Source organism: Pleurodeles waltl, chromosome 7 (genome assembly GCF_031143425.1).
Source record: "Pleurodeles waltl isolate 20211129_DDA chromosome 7, aPleWal1.hap1.20221129, whole genome shotgun sequence".
NCBI lineage: Eukaryota > Metazoa > Chordata > Amphibia > Caudata > Salamandridae > Pleurodeles > Pleurodeles waltl.
Genome location: NC_090446.1, coordinates 869,872,413 through 869,891,172, shown reverse-complemented (window position 1 = coordinate 869,891,172; position 18,760 = coordinate 869,872,413). Strand labels below are relative to the sequence as shown.

At 45.6% G+C, this 18,760-nt stretch overlaps 1 protein-coding gene across 22 annotated transcripts in view; it reads right to left on the bottom strand.

Moving 5' to 3' along the window:
• LOC138245662 (protocadherin gamma-C3-like) overlaps window positions 1–18,760 on the bottom strand; it is an 830,748-nt gene that overhangs the window by 291,140 nt on the left and 520,848 nt on the right. The window lies entirely within an intron of this gene.

Sequence of the window (18,760 nt, the reverse complement as noted above, 5' to 3'; positions counted from 1 at the left end):
TATCACCTGCCTTTTTAGTTCATTGACCCAAGAGAATTCCTCCTTTTATCGAGGATCATCACTGGAAATCAACCTGGGTGAGAGCAGAGACTTTGAACTTTCAGTCAGTCAACTTTCCTCAATATCACTTCAATAGCATCCGATGCGGTGGATCATTAAGGTATCTCTGTAATGATAAAAGTACTTTGTTTTGTAGCGCTGCAGCACCAACTCCAGGGAATCCGAGGAAAGTGAAGGAACTTTAGGCGCTAAAAAAGTAATCTCTATGTCAGAGGTCAAAACAGCACGTGACAGCACAGCGCTGGCATTAGAAGGACACCTCTTCTATCTTTCAGGGGCAATACCATCAGCTCTCTGTTTAGTGACAAGCTGATAATATGAATCCTTCACTACCCAAGGTGGCCTGTAGTCGCTGAGCTGGGAGCAGGTACGCGGATTGGGGAGGGGAGAGATGTGTCCACCTGAGAGTAGCAGGACGCAGGAGCGCTACGAGAGCAGAAAAGCCTATCTGCCCTCTCTGAAGGGGCCATAAACAAGATCGGATTTGGCGCCAGTGCTTGGAGAATTGCCAGGACGCACCATGGAGCTGAAGCTGTGCAAGAAATGATAAAATATAGGCAGATTTGCTCCACCTTCTTAGTTGCACTGCTATTAATAGATAATGCTTTGCTCACACCGGCCAAATCCTCAATTCACGAGGCAGCTCAGAGACCACGTCTTTCAGCACATTATTGCAAGTGCAGTGTGCGGAAAGGACAGCACGGGAATATAATCAACGAGAGGCAGCCAGGCTGAAGCAGGGCTGTTAGTTTGGGTTCACACACCATTCAATAGCTATTCCAGCAAGAGGTTGGTTGAGCCTGCACCACACCTCGGAAAGGCTGCAATAGCTCAGTGTTATGTGAGCGTAGACATCTTAAGTACAAACCAGCCATGATAAATGAGTTATATTTCTTAATAAGTGTAAACTGGGGTATTCACGTCACTCTAATAAACCCACCAGCGAGCAAATGAAGTAAATTAACGAGTGGTACCTCTGAATTGTTCACCAGAACACAGTGGTCTGGGCAGGGGATGCTGAAAGGGCACATACAACTGTTCTTGAACAGTATGTGGTTGCAGAGAAAAAAAATAAAGCTAGTAATGGAGCTTGTCCGTCATTCACTGGGACTGATACGAGAATGTAGAGCCCAATAAGTGATAAAAGATCAAGTGAATATGTCAGCAGCATCAATACTAGAATTTGGTGGGAGAAAAAAGCCAGTGCATAGGAAAGAAAGCAATCCAGAAACATCCCCATCTCACATCACCAGAGAAACACCTTCACCAAATCCGTACGCAGAGACTGGAACAAGTTCTCAGAAGACTTCTGAACTCCTGGAACACCACCACACATACAACAGCAGCCTCACTAACTCAATCTCTAACTTTTAAGACTGGATCAAGGCCTTCACTGGCTCCTTTCAGCCCCCAAACAAAACTACAAGAATCTGACAAACATCATGGGACAGAAACACATTAAATCTGCCCTCAGATGCTATCACTAGGTGTTCCAAGCTAACAACCACTCTGCACTCACAGACCACATCAATGCCAGCAGCACCAGCACTAAAAAGATCTTCACCATCGTGAAAAATTCCATCTCCCAGCAGACAGCTCTACCAGCATGATCCCCTCACAGCATCTCTGCTGCAAGCTGACCCAGTTCTTCTGCACCAGAATTACCTGCATCTGTGACAATTTCGATCCTCAACTGGACCCTTACACCCTCACAGCATACCTTCTCATCTCAACAAACCCCTAAGGATAGACACTTATAACATGGGTATTATCACCATGGAATTAACCAGTACCACCATGCAGTCCATCCACTCCGGAGCCCCATCTTGCCCGTGCCCCACCATCTTTTTGTAAAAGGACTCAAGCCCATCAGCTCAGTGCTTACTCTGATCCTGAATGCCTCCCTCACTACAGCCACCTAACCAGATGGCTGGAAACACACCACCATACTACCACTCTTCAAGAAGCCCTCTGTGGACCTGATGACACATGCCAAGTACAGGCCTACTTTTCTACTACCCTGCCCTGCCAATGGCTTGGAGAAGTTGATTAGCAAGTGCAAAGCCACCCACTTCAATGAAAATCATCCCCTCAACACCAACCAATCTGATTTCAGACCGAACCACGGCATGGAAACAGCCTTCATAACCACTAAAGACGACATGCATAAGATTATGACCAGAGGGGACACTGCAGCCCTCATCCTCTTGGAGCTCTCAGTGGCCTTGACACTGTTTCCCACCCCATCATCACCTGACTTCATGAATACAGCATTTATGGACCCAAACTCTAATGGATATGCTCCTTTCTGACTTGCCACACCCAGTCAGTCAGCCTTGCTTCCTACTGCTCAGATGCCTGAAATGTAATTTGTAGAGAATAACAAGGCTCCTCACTCAGCTCAACCTTCTTCAACACTTACTCCATACCACGTGCCAGCATCATCTCTGCTCACAGAATCGTCTTATCTTTTGCTGACAACACAGCTAATATTCTCCCTCTCTGACAGAACAAACCAGACCTAGTTTGTCACCTGCAAGTCTAAAGTTTCCAACTGGATCAAAGCCAACTTTCTGAAACTGAACGCTAAGTTGTAATCTTCTGCAATCACACCTCCTCACAGAACTCCACCTGGTGGCAGGCAGAACTTGGAACCCACCCACATCACCCATGCCAAGAACCTCGGTATAGTCATCAACAATCAACTCACCATATCCTTGCAAGTCTCACCGTCGCAGCCTCCTGCTTCGACACCCTGAAGACATGGAGGATTTTGAAATGACTCCCCACGAGCACCCACAGAACCAGCAAACCAGACTTCCATGCCGGAATCAGCTCACAACTGACTAAGCGACTCCAAACACAACAGGACTGGTAACTGCGATCACACTCAAACTACCAAGCGCACATCACCCTGCAACACAATGAGCTCCACTAGCTTCCAATTTACAAGAAAGCTCGGTTCAAACTCGCCTCACACACCTTCAAAGCCCTACACAACACAGGACTAGCTTAACTCAACAGACATCAGATTCCACAAATCTACCAGGTACCAAAGCTCATCTTGACTTCTGCTTGCACAAATCCCACATATTTGTAGAACCAGAGCTGGCCTTTGCATCTTTTCCTACATCACCTCTAGAGCCTGGAATGACCCACCCTTGCACCTCAAAGCCGCCACTTCGATTCTTGAATTCCGGAAGAAGTTGAAGACATGGTTATTCAACTTCAAACTTCCTACCCCTTATAAGTACAAGACTGCGCCTGCTTCAGTGTCTGAATACTTTCACAGGTGAGAGATCGCTTATAAATACAAATAGCATAATATAGGATAACATAACAGAACACAGCAGAACATAACAATACCTAACAACCTATTGTAGATGGAGCGGGGTTGTATAGATGTGTATTTTTCTTCCCTTCTCTAGGGCCACATTTTCATTCTAGTTATTAGGACTGCAAACCAAACACATATACGTGACAAAAATAATCACATCTGTTGCCAACAATTAGTATCGATTAAATAAAACTCTATTCAGATGTATTTCAAGTTTATGAAGTAGAATATAGCTTGCAAGGACTAACTCCAGGCAGCACAAATGATTGATTGATTGACTGAGAATTGTAGCTGATGACCAAATTCACAACTAATTGGGTTGTAATCTACAACATATGGACAAAAAGTGACAATAATTGACTGTGAACATTGTTTTTAGGAAATGGGCTTATATTTTTGTATATGATGATGGTATTGACAAGTGTGGAGAGATCTAAATAATGTAAATAAAAGAGGTAAATGTTGGGAAAGTAATATAATTAGAGGTTTGTGTCTGTCTTTGATATATAGAAAATAGCGGGTAACACCTGGATGTCCCAAAATAACCTGCATTAGTTGACCGGATTGATTTATAAATGGATTGAATTGGACATATAGTAATCTACACATGTGTGCTTCACTGTGCTTTCCTTTTGTCTGAAATATACTGGTCTTTTAAAGTTCCAGTCTACACACTTTGGCAGCAGGTGTGATATCGTTTTAGAGCACCATATGTAGGAATGTTAAAATCCGATAAATTTGGAGGGATGTGCAGCTGAGGAAGTCATTATCGCCTGTACATATTTTATAAAGTTAGAGGTTTGCAGGTCACTGTGGGTAAGAAAATAGTGTGGGGTGCATGTGAAGCACACCACTGTGGACTTTACCATATGTCTAGTTTTCAGAAGTGTCTGAGTCTGGTAGATTTTTCTATGCGACAGCCAACCTAAGCCCAAAAAGAACAGCTATTCACCATTGCAAGTGGGACAATATATGAAGTTACCCAGGCTCTCCTGGCCCATATATAAAAGCAACACCTAAAAGAGTCAAATGTCCTCTTGCTTGCCATTGGGATGAGATACTTTAGACCGCAGGGGGAGCAGAAAGACTGTTGCCCCCTTTAGTTGGGGTGGGGCTTAACCATCCCTGTGGTGGTGGCGACATCCACCCCTCTTTTGTTCAAAAAATGATTTCCTGGTGTCTAGTATGCTTTCTGCCCCCCAGGGGGCAGATTGGGGGGTCATTATCCCATCCCGTCTGTCCCAGGGGCCGAGGCAGAAAGACTGTGCCAATTTTTGGGTGCTGGGGGCATTGCTAGGCCTTAATCTGGGCAGTCTCCACCCCTAGACTTTTCTTTAAAAAAAAAACACCCCTGGTGCCTAGTAGGCTTCCTGCCCCCTGTAAAGGGGGGGGGGGGGTTGCAGATTGGAGGCTATTGCCCCCCCACCCAGGGAGGACAGAAAGACTTGAGCCCCATTGATTTTGGGTGTGGTCATGGGCATGTCCATTGTGGACAGCCCCACCCCTCTTTATAAAAAAGAAAATAAATCCCTGGTGTCCACTGGGCTTTCTGCCCCTCCTCATGGTAGCAAATCAGAGGTAATTACCCATCTGCACCCAGAGAGGCAAAAAGACTGTGCCCATTTTTGGGGGGTGGGGGTATTTCAGGCCCTATCTGGGCAGCCTTCACTCCTAGACTTGTCCTTAAAAAAATCCTTGGTGCCTGGTAGGCTTTATGCACCCCCCTAATCTCCTCCCCCACTGGTTCGGGCAGATCAGGGGCTATTGCCCTCATTGGGCCCCTCGGAGGGGGCAGAAAGAGTTGAACCACATTTATTATGAGTGGGGGCTTGGCCATGCCCATTGTGGACAGCCCCCACCCCTCTTTTATGAAAAAGAAGAAAAGTCCCTGATGTCTACTGGGCTTTCCGGGGCAGATCGGGGGCAATTATGCCCATCCCCTGGGGGGGGGGGAGGGTTTGGGGAGGGAAGGCAAAAAGTCTGTGGCCACTTATTATGTAGGGATGGGAGCATTGGCATGCCCATTTTGGGCAGCTTCCACCCTATACTTTCTACACAAAAAGTAGTCAGTGGGGCCTAGTGCACTCCAGAATGACTGAATTATCCCCCCACCCAAAAAAAAATGGGGCAGCAGAAGCCCTTGCCCAAGGGGCTGCTCCCCCTCCCCGGTGTCTAATGGGTGGATCCCTGCTTGGGAAAGGTACCATTGGAAAAGGGAGATTCTCTCTTTTCCAATGATACCTCTCCTACCTGCCTCGGTAATGGGGGGCCGGTATAGCTCATTTCATTTTTGTTTTCATTGAAATGACTTTAGCGCTCCGCTCCGCTTTGTAAAAGAAATCTCTCTGGTGGCTGCACCAGAGGGATTTCAACTGCCATATGTGCAGACAGGTGGGAGCCATCCGATGCACACGAGCACTGTAGCATCAGATGGCTCCCGACCATCCGATGCACTGAAAAGGTTAACACACAATATCACAACAATAACATCATTTTTACATTGAAAGATCCAAAAAAGCAGAAGCACGATTTCAGTGGAAAATTGTGAAGCTTACTACTATGGTATACCAAATAAGGGCCCTCATTATGACCCTGGCGGTCGGCGATAATATGGTGGTAAGCTTTGCCAACAGGCTGGCGATACTTATTGCCATATTATGACATTGGGGGGTTGGCAGAAGCCAACCCGCCAATGTACCACTCCGACCACCACTGCGGTAACAGCCGCCGGGCTGGAGATATCCATCTCCAGCCCGGCGTCCATCACTGTTCTGCCTGCGGGATTATGACCCGGTCTACCATCATGGTTTTCGTGGCTTCCTTAATGCCATGAAAACCATGATGGTAGGTACTATCAGTGACAGAGAATTCCTTCCCTGTCACTGATAGGGGTCTTTCCCCCCTCCCCCTCCAGTTAGCTCCCTACCCCTCCACATTCCTCCCCCAGCCACCCAACATTCATGCCCCCTTCACAGACACACACGCATACACACACCCATTCCCACATGCATCCACGCAAGCATACATCCATTCACTCACACATCCGCACACACCCAAACATACACCCAGACACGCATTCACATCACACAACATACATGCATTCAAACCTCCATACATGCACACACGCATTCCAACACGCAACACACATCCGCATTCATGGATTCACGCACACACAAACATTCACACACACACCCACATACAACACCCCCTCCTCTGTCGGAGACACGACTTACCTGGATCCAGGGGGCCCTACGGCAGGAAACGGGATGGGGCGCTGCTGCCACCAGCAGTGTCTGCCAGCAGAACATCGCCACGCCATATTATTTCTCATAATACGGCTGGCGGCGGTTTACTGGTGTAGCGCTGCTGCCGGCAATAGTCCCACCTTACCCCCATCCGTCGGCATGGCCACAGCTAGATTTCCACCATTCTTGTGGTGGAATTCCAGCTGTAGTCATAATACGGCGGATGGCTGGTAGCCGTGGCGACAGTCTTTTGGCGGCCATCGCTGCAGCGGTAGGTGCTTTTCACTGCCAATGTCGTAATGAGGGCCAAAGTGATATAATTGCGGGATACATTATGAGGCAGCCCACATTGCGAATAAGAAACAAGGACTAGCAAATGTGGGTCTACAAGCTGCACATTGTGAAGGAGATGAAAACATTTGAAGATAATGCTTAATAGGTAGAAAGATGATACAATAAACTACAGAGAACGCCCATAAAGAGACTGAAGACATTACAAAGTTGAAATTATTGTCTCTGCACCAACTACTTCTAGAAGATAATATTATGGTGCTGGATGAAAGAGGACACAAGGTTCAGGTGGCCATCTCTCAACAATAAAATAAATGAAAGAATGAGTTGCTCTAGAATGTAGAAAAAGAAATGGAATACATTTCAGTTTTTTTAAATGAGTTTATGAAAGAGAATGATTTAGTCAAGAAATGTAAAGCACATAGTAGCAGGTCAGCTTCCTCTGGTTCCACTATTCCACATTTTGATTCAGTACTGAGCTTTACACACTATTGCTCAAAATAGAATGCTTTTATGAGATCTAGGAAGATTACAAACCAGTTTTTGTTTTAAACTAGTCATTAGAAATTACCATACTAAACCATCTGCTTTCATGCACACAAACACCTCAAATTATCTTAAACACTTATACTCTGTTATAATATGAACACAATTTCATGAGATTGTATAGGAGGGGGTGAATATGCTGTCCTTTACTTGAGTGTCCTTTCTTCAGTGGTGTAACCACTGATTCCTGCTCATTTTCTAGTGTAAGATAACATGGTATGTGTGTACTTGGGACTTAACTAGAAAGTAAAGTGACAAAACCACAGAATGAGGTGCGCACAGCATTTGGCTGCCAAACCACTTACTGCTGTAGTTCATGGCTTGAATAGCAATGTCTTTGTTTCGAGTCTAACTTTGAATTATTGTCCATGAAATTGTGCATCATACAGTTTATCTTTCCCAACTTCATTTTATCCGGTGTTTGGCTCAGTAGGCCATGCCTGTGACATGTTTTCATTGCTGTACAACAATTATATTGAGTGAAGTGCCTGATATGTACTTCACTCTCTTTAATGTTCCTCAAAGGAATGCAACACATCTGATCTGAAAGCACTTCATATTTCATTTTTTTCCCAAATAGTGGAAGTAGCTGATCAATAACAGCTCTCTACAAGGGATCATCTTCTACAAATAGAATAAGCTGATCAGGTAGCTCATCCTGCTCCTTGTAGGGTGTTTTGTATAACTAGAACTGTATCTACTATAGCAAAGAACCTTTTAATGCCAGCCAGTATCTAGCATGTTTCCTGTGAATGACAGCATACATGTAGATATTGCTACTCACTCATTCAACTAAAAAATATTACACAAATGTGTAGAAATAAGTTGGTTTCTGGTCAATCAGAAATCCTCCAAGAGTTTGCACACCTGTTACTGATTACTCTGTATACTGTCCCTCAGCAGGAAAACATGCATTCATATGTGTTAATCTGCTAATGTGAGTTACAATTCTCTAGATTACATGACATAATTTTTTAAGCTTTTTATTTTTTTGAGGGTTAGTTTGAGAAAAACTTTATGAATAAGAAATAAAATTATAAAGTGCTCTTATGAAGCAGTGCACTGCTGAGAGGGATGTGCCTAGCTCTAGTAATGATGATTATTTGAGGTAGCAGATGTTGATTGTCCATACAAGGGTGTTGGGTTTACCCGCACGGTGCCTCGTACGAGGTGGTCTCGTCCTCACCCATGGTTCCAGTGTGGCGGGGACAAGACCAGCTCGTCCTGCACCGGGCCCACGGGGGAGAGCTAGCGCTCCCCCCATGGGCCTCCCACCCACCCCACCAGGGCAGGGATGGAAGGGGAATCGCTTCCCTTTCCATCCCAACCCCCCCACTTCCCCAGTGACGTCAGCATGCAAATCGTGCACTGACCTCAGCAGAGGTCACCTTCGATCGTGCTGGAAGCATACTTCCAGGGCGATTCCGGAAGAGAAATGCAAAAGCATTTTTCTTCCGATCGGGAGGACCGTTCTTTTCATATGTCTCTCAGCATTTCTGTCCGATCGCAATGCGATTGGGAAGCAGAAATGCCCACTAGACAGGTCGCTCCCTAGGGGAGCAATTCTTTTTAAGGCGTTTTCACCCCCGGGGGCAGATCGACCTATTGTTATTAAGCCAATCTGCCCCCAGGAGGGGCAGAACCCTCGTCGCCGGGGATTATGTATTATTATTTTTTTTGTGGGAGGGGAGCGACCCCTTAGGCAGGTGTGACTCCCTGTGGATAAAATATTTTTAGGCCTTTTCTGCCCCCCCGGGGGCAGAAACCCCTAGACACGAGGGGTATTTTTTTTTGTTTGCTTTATTTTTTTTTTTATATATGGGGAGCGACCCCCATGGCAAGGGTCGCTCCTCTGGGGCAAATTTTATTTAGGCTATTTCTGTCCCCTATTTTTATTAGGCCAATCTGTCGCAAGGGGGGGAGAAACCACTAGACACCAGGGATTTTTTTTTGTCAGTTTCATGTAAGGGGAGTGACCCCTTAGGCAAGGGTCGCTCCCTGGGAGGGGTGGGGGAAATTTGTTGTTAGCCATTTCTGCCCCCCTTAGGGGCAGATCGGCCAATTGTAATTAGGCTGGGGGCAGAAAACCCTAGACACCAGGGATTTTTTTTGTTTGTTTTATTTTTTTATATGTGGGGAGCGACCCATTAGGCAAGGGTCATTCCCCTGGGGGGCAAATTGTCTTTCGGCCATTTCTGCCCCCCCTTTGGGGCAGATCGGCCTATTATTATTAGGCCAATCTGCCCCCAGGGTTGGGGGGTGGCAGAAACCACTTAGGCACCAGGGATTGGTGTGTGTGTATGTGTGTGTTTTGTTTGGGCGGCAGCCCCTTGGGCAAGGGTCACTACCCATATGTTGGCCATATCTGAATGGCCTGTTGTTGGAAGGCCCATCTGCTCCCAAGGGGTAAGAAAGCCCACCAGATACTAGGGAAGATTTGTCTTTCAAAATAAGAGGGTGGGGGTATGGCCATACCCCCACCCCAAATAAATGGGGCCAAAGTTGTTCTGCCCACCAGTGGGCAGATGGGGCAATTACCCGATCCACACCCCAGGGGGCAGAAATTCTACTAGATGCCAGGGAATAATAAAAAAAGAAAATAGTGGGGGGGGGGGGGGGAGGCTACCAACCAGTATGGGCCTGGTCATTGCCCCCACCCCAACTGAAGCAGATAAAAGTCCTTCAGCTCTCCCCCACACACTAAAATATATTATCCCACAGCAAGCAAGAGGACATGTGATTATTTTGGGTTTTGGTTTTACATTTGGGCCATGAAGAGCTCTTGGAATGGTGAGGGCTGCACTTTTTGGACTTAGGGATGTTGCCATGTAGAAAAATCCACAAGACCTAGACAAAGGCATGGGCAGTGCAGGCAGTACAACCTATAGGACCAATGTGGAGGGAAACCACCGGCCCCGGCGGTGCGACCGCGGCACTTCCGCCGCCGTCGTAATCCCCGAGTTTGTACCGCCAGCATGTTGGTGGTACAAACTCCAGAACAGCCCTGGCGGTCTTTGACCGCCAGGGTTGTAATGAGGCCCTCAGTGTTTTCAGTGACTAAAAGACAGGACTGCTGCCACTCTCTTTAATGTTCCTCAAAGGAATGCAACACATCTGATCTGAAAGCACTTCATATTTCATTTTTTTCCCAAATAGTGGAAGTAGCTGATCAATAACAGCTCTCTACAAGGGATCATCTTCTACAAATAGAATAAGCTGATCAGGTAGCTCATCCTGCTCCTTGTAGGGTGTTTTGTATAACTAGAACTGTATCTACTATAGCAAAGAACCTTTTAATGCCAGCCAGTATCTAGCATGTTTCCTGTGAATGACAGCATACATGTAGATATTGCTACTCACTCATTCAACTAAAAAATATTACACAAATGTGTAGAAATAAGTTGGTTTCTGGTCAATCAGAAATCCTCCAAGAGTTTGCACACCTGTTACTGATTACTCTGTATACTGTCCCTCAGCAGGAAAACATGCATTCATATGTGTTAATCTGCTAATGTGAGTTACAATTCTCTAGATTACATGACATAATTTTTTAAGCTTTTTATTTTTTTGAGGGTTAGTTTGAGAAAAACTTTATGAATAAGAAATAAAATTATAAAGTGCTCTTATGAAGCAGTGCACTGCTGAGAGGGATGTGCCTAGCTCTAGTAATGATGATTATTTGAGGTAGCAGATGTTGATTGTCCATACAAGGGTGTTGGGTTTACCCGCACGGTGCCTCGTACGAGGTGGTCTCGTCCTCACCCATGGTTCCAGTGTGGCGGGGACAAGACCAGCTCGTCCTGCACCGGGCCCACGGGGGAGAGCTAGCGCTCCCCCCATGGGCCTCCCACCCACCCCACCAGGGCAGGGATGGAAGGGGAATCGCTTCCCTTTCCATCCCAACCCCCCCACTTCCCCAGTGACGTCAGCATGCAAATCGTGCACTGACCTCAGCAGAGGTCACCTTCGATCGTGCTGGAAGCATACTTCCAGGGCGATTCCGGAAGAGAAATGCAAAAGCATTTTTCTTCCGATCGGGAGGACCGTTCTTTTCATATGTCTCTCAGCATTTCTGTCCGATCGCAATGCGATTGGGAAGCAGAAATGCCCACTAGACAGGTCGCTCCCTAGGGGAGCAATTCTTTTTAAGGCGTTTTCACCCCCGGGGGCAGATCGACCTATTGTTATTAAGCCAATCTGCCCCCAGGAGGGGCAGAACCCTCGTCGCCGGGGATTATGTATTATTATTTTTTTTGTGGGAGGGGAGCGACCCCTTAGTCAGGTGTGACTCCCTGTGGATAAAATATTTTTAGGCCTTTTCTGCCCCCCCGGGGGCAGAAACCCCTAGACACGAGGGGTATTTTTTTTTGTTTGCTTTATTTTTTTTTTTATATATGGGGAGCGACCCCCATGGCAAGGGTCGCTCCTCTGGGGCAAATTTTATTTAGGCTATTTCTGTCCCCTATTTTTATTAGGCCAATCTGTCGCAAGGGGGGGAGAAACCACTAGACACCAGGGATTTTTTTTTGTCAGTTTCATGTAAGGGGAGTGACCCCTTAGGCAAGGGTCGCTCCCTGGGAGGGGTGGGGGAAATTTGTTGTTAGCCATTTCTGCCCCCCTTAGGGGCAGATCGGCCAATTGTAATTAGGCTGGGGGCAGAAAACCCTAGACACCAGGGATTTTTTTTGTTTGTTTTATTTTTTTATATGTGGGGAGCGACCCATTAGGCAAGGGTCATTCCCCTGGGGGGCAAATTGTCTTTCGGCCATTTCTGCCCCCCCTTTGGGGCAGATCGGCCTATTATTATTAGGCCAATCTGCCCCCAGGGTTGGGGGGTGGCAGAAACCACTTAGGCACCAGGGATTGGTGTGTGTGTATGTGTGTGTTTTGTTTGGGCGGCAGCCCCTTGGGCAAGGGTCACTACCCATATGTTGGCCATATCTGAATGGCCTGTTGTTGGAAGGCCCATCTGCTCCCAAGGGGTAAGAAAGCCCACCAGATACTAGGGAAGATTTGTCTTTCAAAATAAGAGGGTGGGGGTATGGCCATACCCCCACCCCAAATAAATGGGGCCAAAGTTGTTCTGCCCACCAGTGGGCAGATGGGGCAATTACCCGATCCACACCCCAGGGGGCAGAAATTCTACTAGATGCCAGGGAATAATAAAAAAAGAAAATAGTGGGGGGGGGGGGGGGGAGGCTACCAACCAGTATGGGCCTGGTCATTGCCCCCACCCCAACTGAAGCAGATAAAAGTCCTTCAGCTCTCCCCCACACACTAAAATATATTATCCCACAGCAAGCAAGAGGACATGTGATTATTTTGGGTTTTGGTTTTACATTTGGGCCATGAAGAGCTCTTGGAATGGTGAGGGCTGCACTTTTTGGACTTAGGGATGTTGCCATGTAGAAAAATCCACAAGACCTAGACAAAGGCATGGGCAGTGCAGGCAGTACAACCTATAGGACCAATGTGGAGGGAAACCACCGGCCCCGGCGGTGCGACCGCGGCACTTCCGCCGCCGTCGTAATCCCCGAGTTTGTACCGCCAGCATGTTGGTGGTACAAACTCCAGAACAGCCCTGGCGGTCTTTGACCGCCAGGGTTGTAATGAGGCCCTCAGTGTTTTCAGTGACTAAAAGACAGGACTGCTGGCTCTGCAGTTGAATACACTTTGCCACGGCCCCATGGAGCTTTTCACTGTCTGCATAGCAGACAGTGAAGAGCGCGACAGGTGCAACTTCACACGTCGCACCGATGCAACACCATTGGGTCCATTTGGAGCCGGCTCCCGTGTTGCGGCCGACATCCCTGTTGAGGCTGGCGGGCGGAAACTTGGTTTCCGCCCGCCGGCCCAGCGGGGATGTCTTAATGGCCACCACGGGAGTGCGGCCGCACTGTGGATACAACTTGGCGGGCGGCGGTTGCCGCCCGCCAAAGTTGTAATGAGGGCCTGAATGCTTAAACCTTCAGACAGGCCAGAGTTTCCATAACCATAACTTAGCACAACATTCCCTAGCCATAATATTGCCACATGGTGAGTCTGCCAATAAAAGTGCACACCCATAGTGTGTACAGCTCTCATATATTTTTGTTCAACCAATGCAGAAATTTTTTGAGAAAGGTGGTAGAAAGAAAGACTTTATTCGGTATGAAATAATTCAACCCTTAAATTACATAAACAACAATAAATAGACCATAATATCAATAAAACAGTAAAATAACAATTATCATAATTTTTAAAAACAAATAAAACCTTGTTACCAAGGATAATAGTCTAAAAAATCCCTTTAAAAAACTCTACATTACTACGCCAAGTAATGGCTTCCCTCAAAAACAATCCCAAACCCCTCCATACCAATGCATCTGAGGCCATTTGCAGCCACATGAAAGCAGGACGATATTGCACAAAACCCTTTGGCCTCAGCAGGGGTAATTAAAAAAGTCTTCTAAAAGGTGCATAAAAAACAAAGAATAATGTAAAATGGGACAAGGTTTGCAGGGATACCCCGTCACAGGGACACGGTCTGATAGATTTTTCACCATACTGACCTAAAGGAAAACAGAGATTACTTCTAATGATCCCCAAGTGAAATCGAGTAATAAGAGTCCTTTCCCCCAGATCATTTATTGCTAGGAGATAGGGCTCAGGACCCGCCCCCATCTTTAACATTACAAAATCCCTGACCGATTGTTTCCCTAGTTCCATTCCCTCTCTTTCACCCCCTGGATTCTTAAAATATTCTCCTTCACCCAATTTTTATCCCGGCTAGTCAGACCCTTAGGAGTGTCAAACAAGTCCGGCCGCCCCAAATCCTGTGCTACCTTTCTTATATACATCAGCCAGGGAATGTATTTTACATTATCACAGGCCAAACAGTCCCTTAAGATCTCTCTATTAAAAATGGCAAATTCATTACACCAAATCGAAATCCATAACAAGAGGGGAGCCAACTGAATAGTGTCTTGCACACACTCAAGATCTAGTTCTAGATGCAGGCAAAAACCAGAGGTATTTTGGCCAACACCCAATAGCCTTCTATAGAAACAATTTTCTTCAACAATGGGCGCTCAGGTGTCCATATACCCCCAGAGTGCTGCACCATACAACAGGACAGGGAGACATTTTCACCTGTAGATTTCAAGCAGAGGCTTAATAGGTTTACTTCCTACTCTTACAGCAAAATCAAAAGTGGCATCAACTGAGGCATGGAAGAGCATACTCCTTCTGGCAATAGAGGGTTTCCATGAGCCTTTATCATCAAAAATCACCCCTAAATATGGGAATTAATTGACCCTGCTAATAATTTGATCATCAACCTTTAGCTCCCCAACCCTGCTCAAACGTATACCACATACCATAAAATGTGATTTCTTATAATTGATCTCTAGACCCAAGCCTGACATGTAAGAGGCATAGGAGGTATCGACCCCTCCCCACTCTGATTGACACTAGACCCTGGGCACTTTAGGGTTTAAAAATGAGGCTATCAATTATGCTTTCCCTTCAGTCTTGCAAATTTCAGCTCAGGCAGCCAGGCTCCAGCACATTTAGTGCATATATAGTGCCTGGCTGCCTGCCTTGAATATAAAGAGAGTCTGTCAGGGTGACTTATGCTCAGCCTGACAGACACTCTTTATGTCTGCCAAAGGGTGGGGCCTCTCCGCACTTCAGGATGGGCTTCTGCTGCAGAGAGCAACATCATCTCAGTGTTTATGCCCTTGTGGAACACTGTCTTGGTGTCTGAGCCCAGGAGAAGTAACAACACCTTGGATTCCTAGCCATTCCAGACAGAAGACTCCCTTTGATTACATATGCCAATGCTAGACTTTGTGTGGTCTGGAAAGAAGCCCAGTTGTAGACTTCAGAGAATGACAATCTGCAGTGCAGTGGGATTCTCAGGGGCATTCTCATCAGTCTGATGATAGCTGTATTTGTACCATGTGGTATGAAGGATCTCTGGGTTTTCTTTCCCAGGTTGGAGAACAGTGGTGCCCAGTGTTCAAATTAGTAACTGCAACAGCCCACAGAATGCATGATCTTGATCCCCAACAGAACACAGTTTCTTTTACTTTCATTTTCATTAGCAGAAGTCTCCATGCCAAGAACTAGAAATCAGAGATGTAGTCTCTATCACAGCAAGTGGTTGGAGTTTCCAGTAGAGTGAGGAGATCAAGGACTAAGTTGTAATGAGGGCCTGAATGCTTAAACCTTCAGATAGGCCAGAGTTTCCATAACCATAACTTAGCACAACATTCCCTAGCCATAATATTGCCACATGGTGAGTCTGCCAATAACAGTGCACACCCACAGTGTGTACAGCTCTCATATATTTTTGTTCAACCAATGCAGAACATTTTTGAGCAAGGTAGTAGAAAGAAAGACTTTATTCGGTATGAAATAATTCAACCCTTAAATTACATAAACAACAATAAATAGACCATAATATCAATAAAACCGTAAAATAACAATAATCATAATTTTTCAAAACAAATAAAACCTCGTTACCAAGGATAATAGTCTAAAAAATCACTTTAAAAAAACTGTACATTAATACGCCAAGTAATGGCTCCCCTCAAAAACAATCCCAAACCCCTCCATACCAATGCATCTGAGGCCATTTGCAGCCACATGAAAGCAGGACGATATTACACAAAACCCTATGGCCTCAGCAGGGGTAGTAAAAAACGTCTTCTAATGCATCTCCTTGGAAATTAAGTGACCATATGGTACAGTGAACTGACATCTCTCTGTTCTTAATGGAAATATATTGTAACAAGCACCCTAGATATTAGCTGTGCCTTGATTTTGAAACACAGTACTATCTGCCAATGTTACCTGCGGCACTCCAAATAGCCCTTTGTATCTATTTTCTGATGGGAGCCACCAGTGTTGCCTGTGAGTACACACAGTCTCAGCTAATGATATAGGTTTGCGTGAGACAGACATTACCCCTACATCCCTCCCCCACTTCAATTCATTACCAATGAGGCTATATAACCTCTAAAGATGCCAATAGCAATATTCCTTCGTTTAATATAAAAGACCCTCCTCCTGCGACTCCTATTTTTTGTCTTTTTAGGCTTACTGATGCTGGTGGTGAGGGAACCTCATTAGCCCAGGACTGAATTTCAATGGAGCATTAGATGGTTTCCCTGGTGGGACACAGGACAATCCAGCCAGGGAGTTAGAGAACCACAGTGCCCAACATGCAGGCAAGTGGAGCAGCTGACTGCCAGAGGAGAGAAAGAGAGAGAGGGTGACCATAACAGAGTCCAGCTGGCTCCCAAGCAGCAGTAGCTGCACTTCCTGGTTTAGAGGGCAGCAGGGATTGCACTGGAGCAGCGTATAACAGGACAGCAGGACTCCCTCTACGGGTGAAGGTTTTGTGAGTTGCCCATTAGGGTACACAATTACTCCATTATTTATACTTATTTTATGTCTGATTTAAGCTCTGGGGATTGCATAAGGATTCTCTAACACCTTATTGGATATGTGTATTATGTAACTTTGGTGACACAGAATAGACTCCTTTTCAGATATAAGGAAGAAGATGGGGTGCTTCTCTTTACTTGCTGATTTGCTATGAAGGGTAAAAGAGCTGGGAAGAGGAGGCATGTGCTATCTTCCTTGGATGAGGAAGGTCCAATACTGGCCAGAAGGCACAGACTGGAAGACAGTTTTTTGCCTTCTAGGGATATTACCTGCACCTCCCATGACTGCTGCAGAAAGACCGGAGAATACTGAGGGCAAAAGCCCTGGCTAGCAGTGCCAGGGATAACACCAAGAAGGAGAAACTATCAAAATTGACTGCTAATGTTGATGATCAAAACTCCTCATTTTCCAATGCAGAGGTTTTCACTATCTCAACAGGAAAATATGTCTCAAGAGAGAAGTTGGAAATCCTTTAATGTTAGAGATAACCTAGGATTCCCTTCTTTCCAGACAAATGAATGGGATGAAACTTTATTCCCACAATATGTCATACCATCTGCAACAGCAATGTCTTTTCATTGGAAAATAGGGGATATGGTCATGAAAGATTTGGACAAATCCTCAGTTCTGAAGTTTTTGCAAAAATTGCACAAATTGGAGGGAGAAGAGATTTTGCCTCATAACATCTGAGTGGATGCAATCCTGGCCACCTTAATTTGGAAAGTATCTATCAATTCTGAAGATTGTTCTTATTGTGATCCATCAGAGAAATGGTGAATGCTTGCCTGAAGAAGGCACATTCAGCTTGAAATATTGCATTAAAGCATAGAATGTGTTCAGCATATAAGTCACAAACAGTGGTTAAGGACTTTAATACATTGGCAGTGGCCATTCAGGAGGAGCATCAATGTTCTGAATTATTAGCAGTGATGGAGCAACAGGCTTACGATGGCAGGCATTTCCTCCAATGTCATTAGATCCACAGCTATGACAAAGACCAAGATGGATTACAGATGCAGTCAACCAGTCAAAGACTTATTTGTTTTCACAGGCAAAGCAAAGGGGCAGATATACTGTTCAAGAGTTAGGGTGAAACCAGGCAATAGGTGTCCTGCTATGCACATGGGCCAGGGGTCTCATATATGTTTTTTCCCCAGTTTCCAATAATATGAACATTCTTAATGATACTGAGGAAGGAGCAAGAACAAGTCATTTTGGTGTCTCTCCTGGGCCCAAGCCAATTGATTTTCCTTTTTGACAGCCCTAAAGATATCACAGGAGTCGAGACTACTGACAGTTCTTTCCCTTCGACTTACATTAACACCTATCAGTTGAAAGGAGAGGTCTGAACGAACAGAGTCTTTCATAAGATTTGGTGATCACTTTATAGGCTTCTAGTAGGCCTTGCACCCTTAGATCTCAGAGTGGATAGTGGGGTTCTTTTAGTCATTGGTGTGCCCGAAAATCGTTGGACCCCACTACTGTGGCTTTAGTTCAGATCCTTAAGTTTTTACAGGATGGATTAGACTGTGACTGCAAGTGGCTACTCTGAGAGTGCAGTGGGCCAGCCATTATGGCTTTCAGGCACTCTTAGGAAAATCTGAGGGATGAGGATAGTTTGGCTCCTAGACTGTTTAAGGGCCTAGACAATATCTGTTAAGTGCCTCCAAGGATACTCCCAAACTGGGATCTGGTTCTGGTACTGTGAGCATTGAGGAGTTCTCCATTTGGGCCTTTGGATAAGGAGGTTTTAAAGATCCTAACTCTCAAAACAGTTTTTCCTAATTGCTATTAACTCCCCAGGTCAGAACAAGTGAGTTGCATTAGGTCTTAGCTTTGAAGTAAC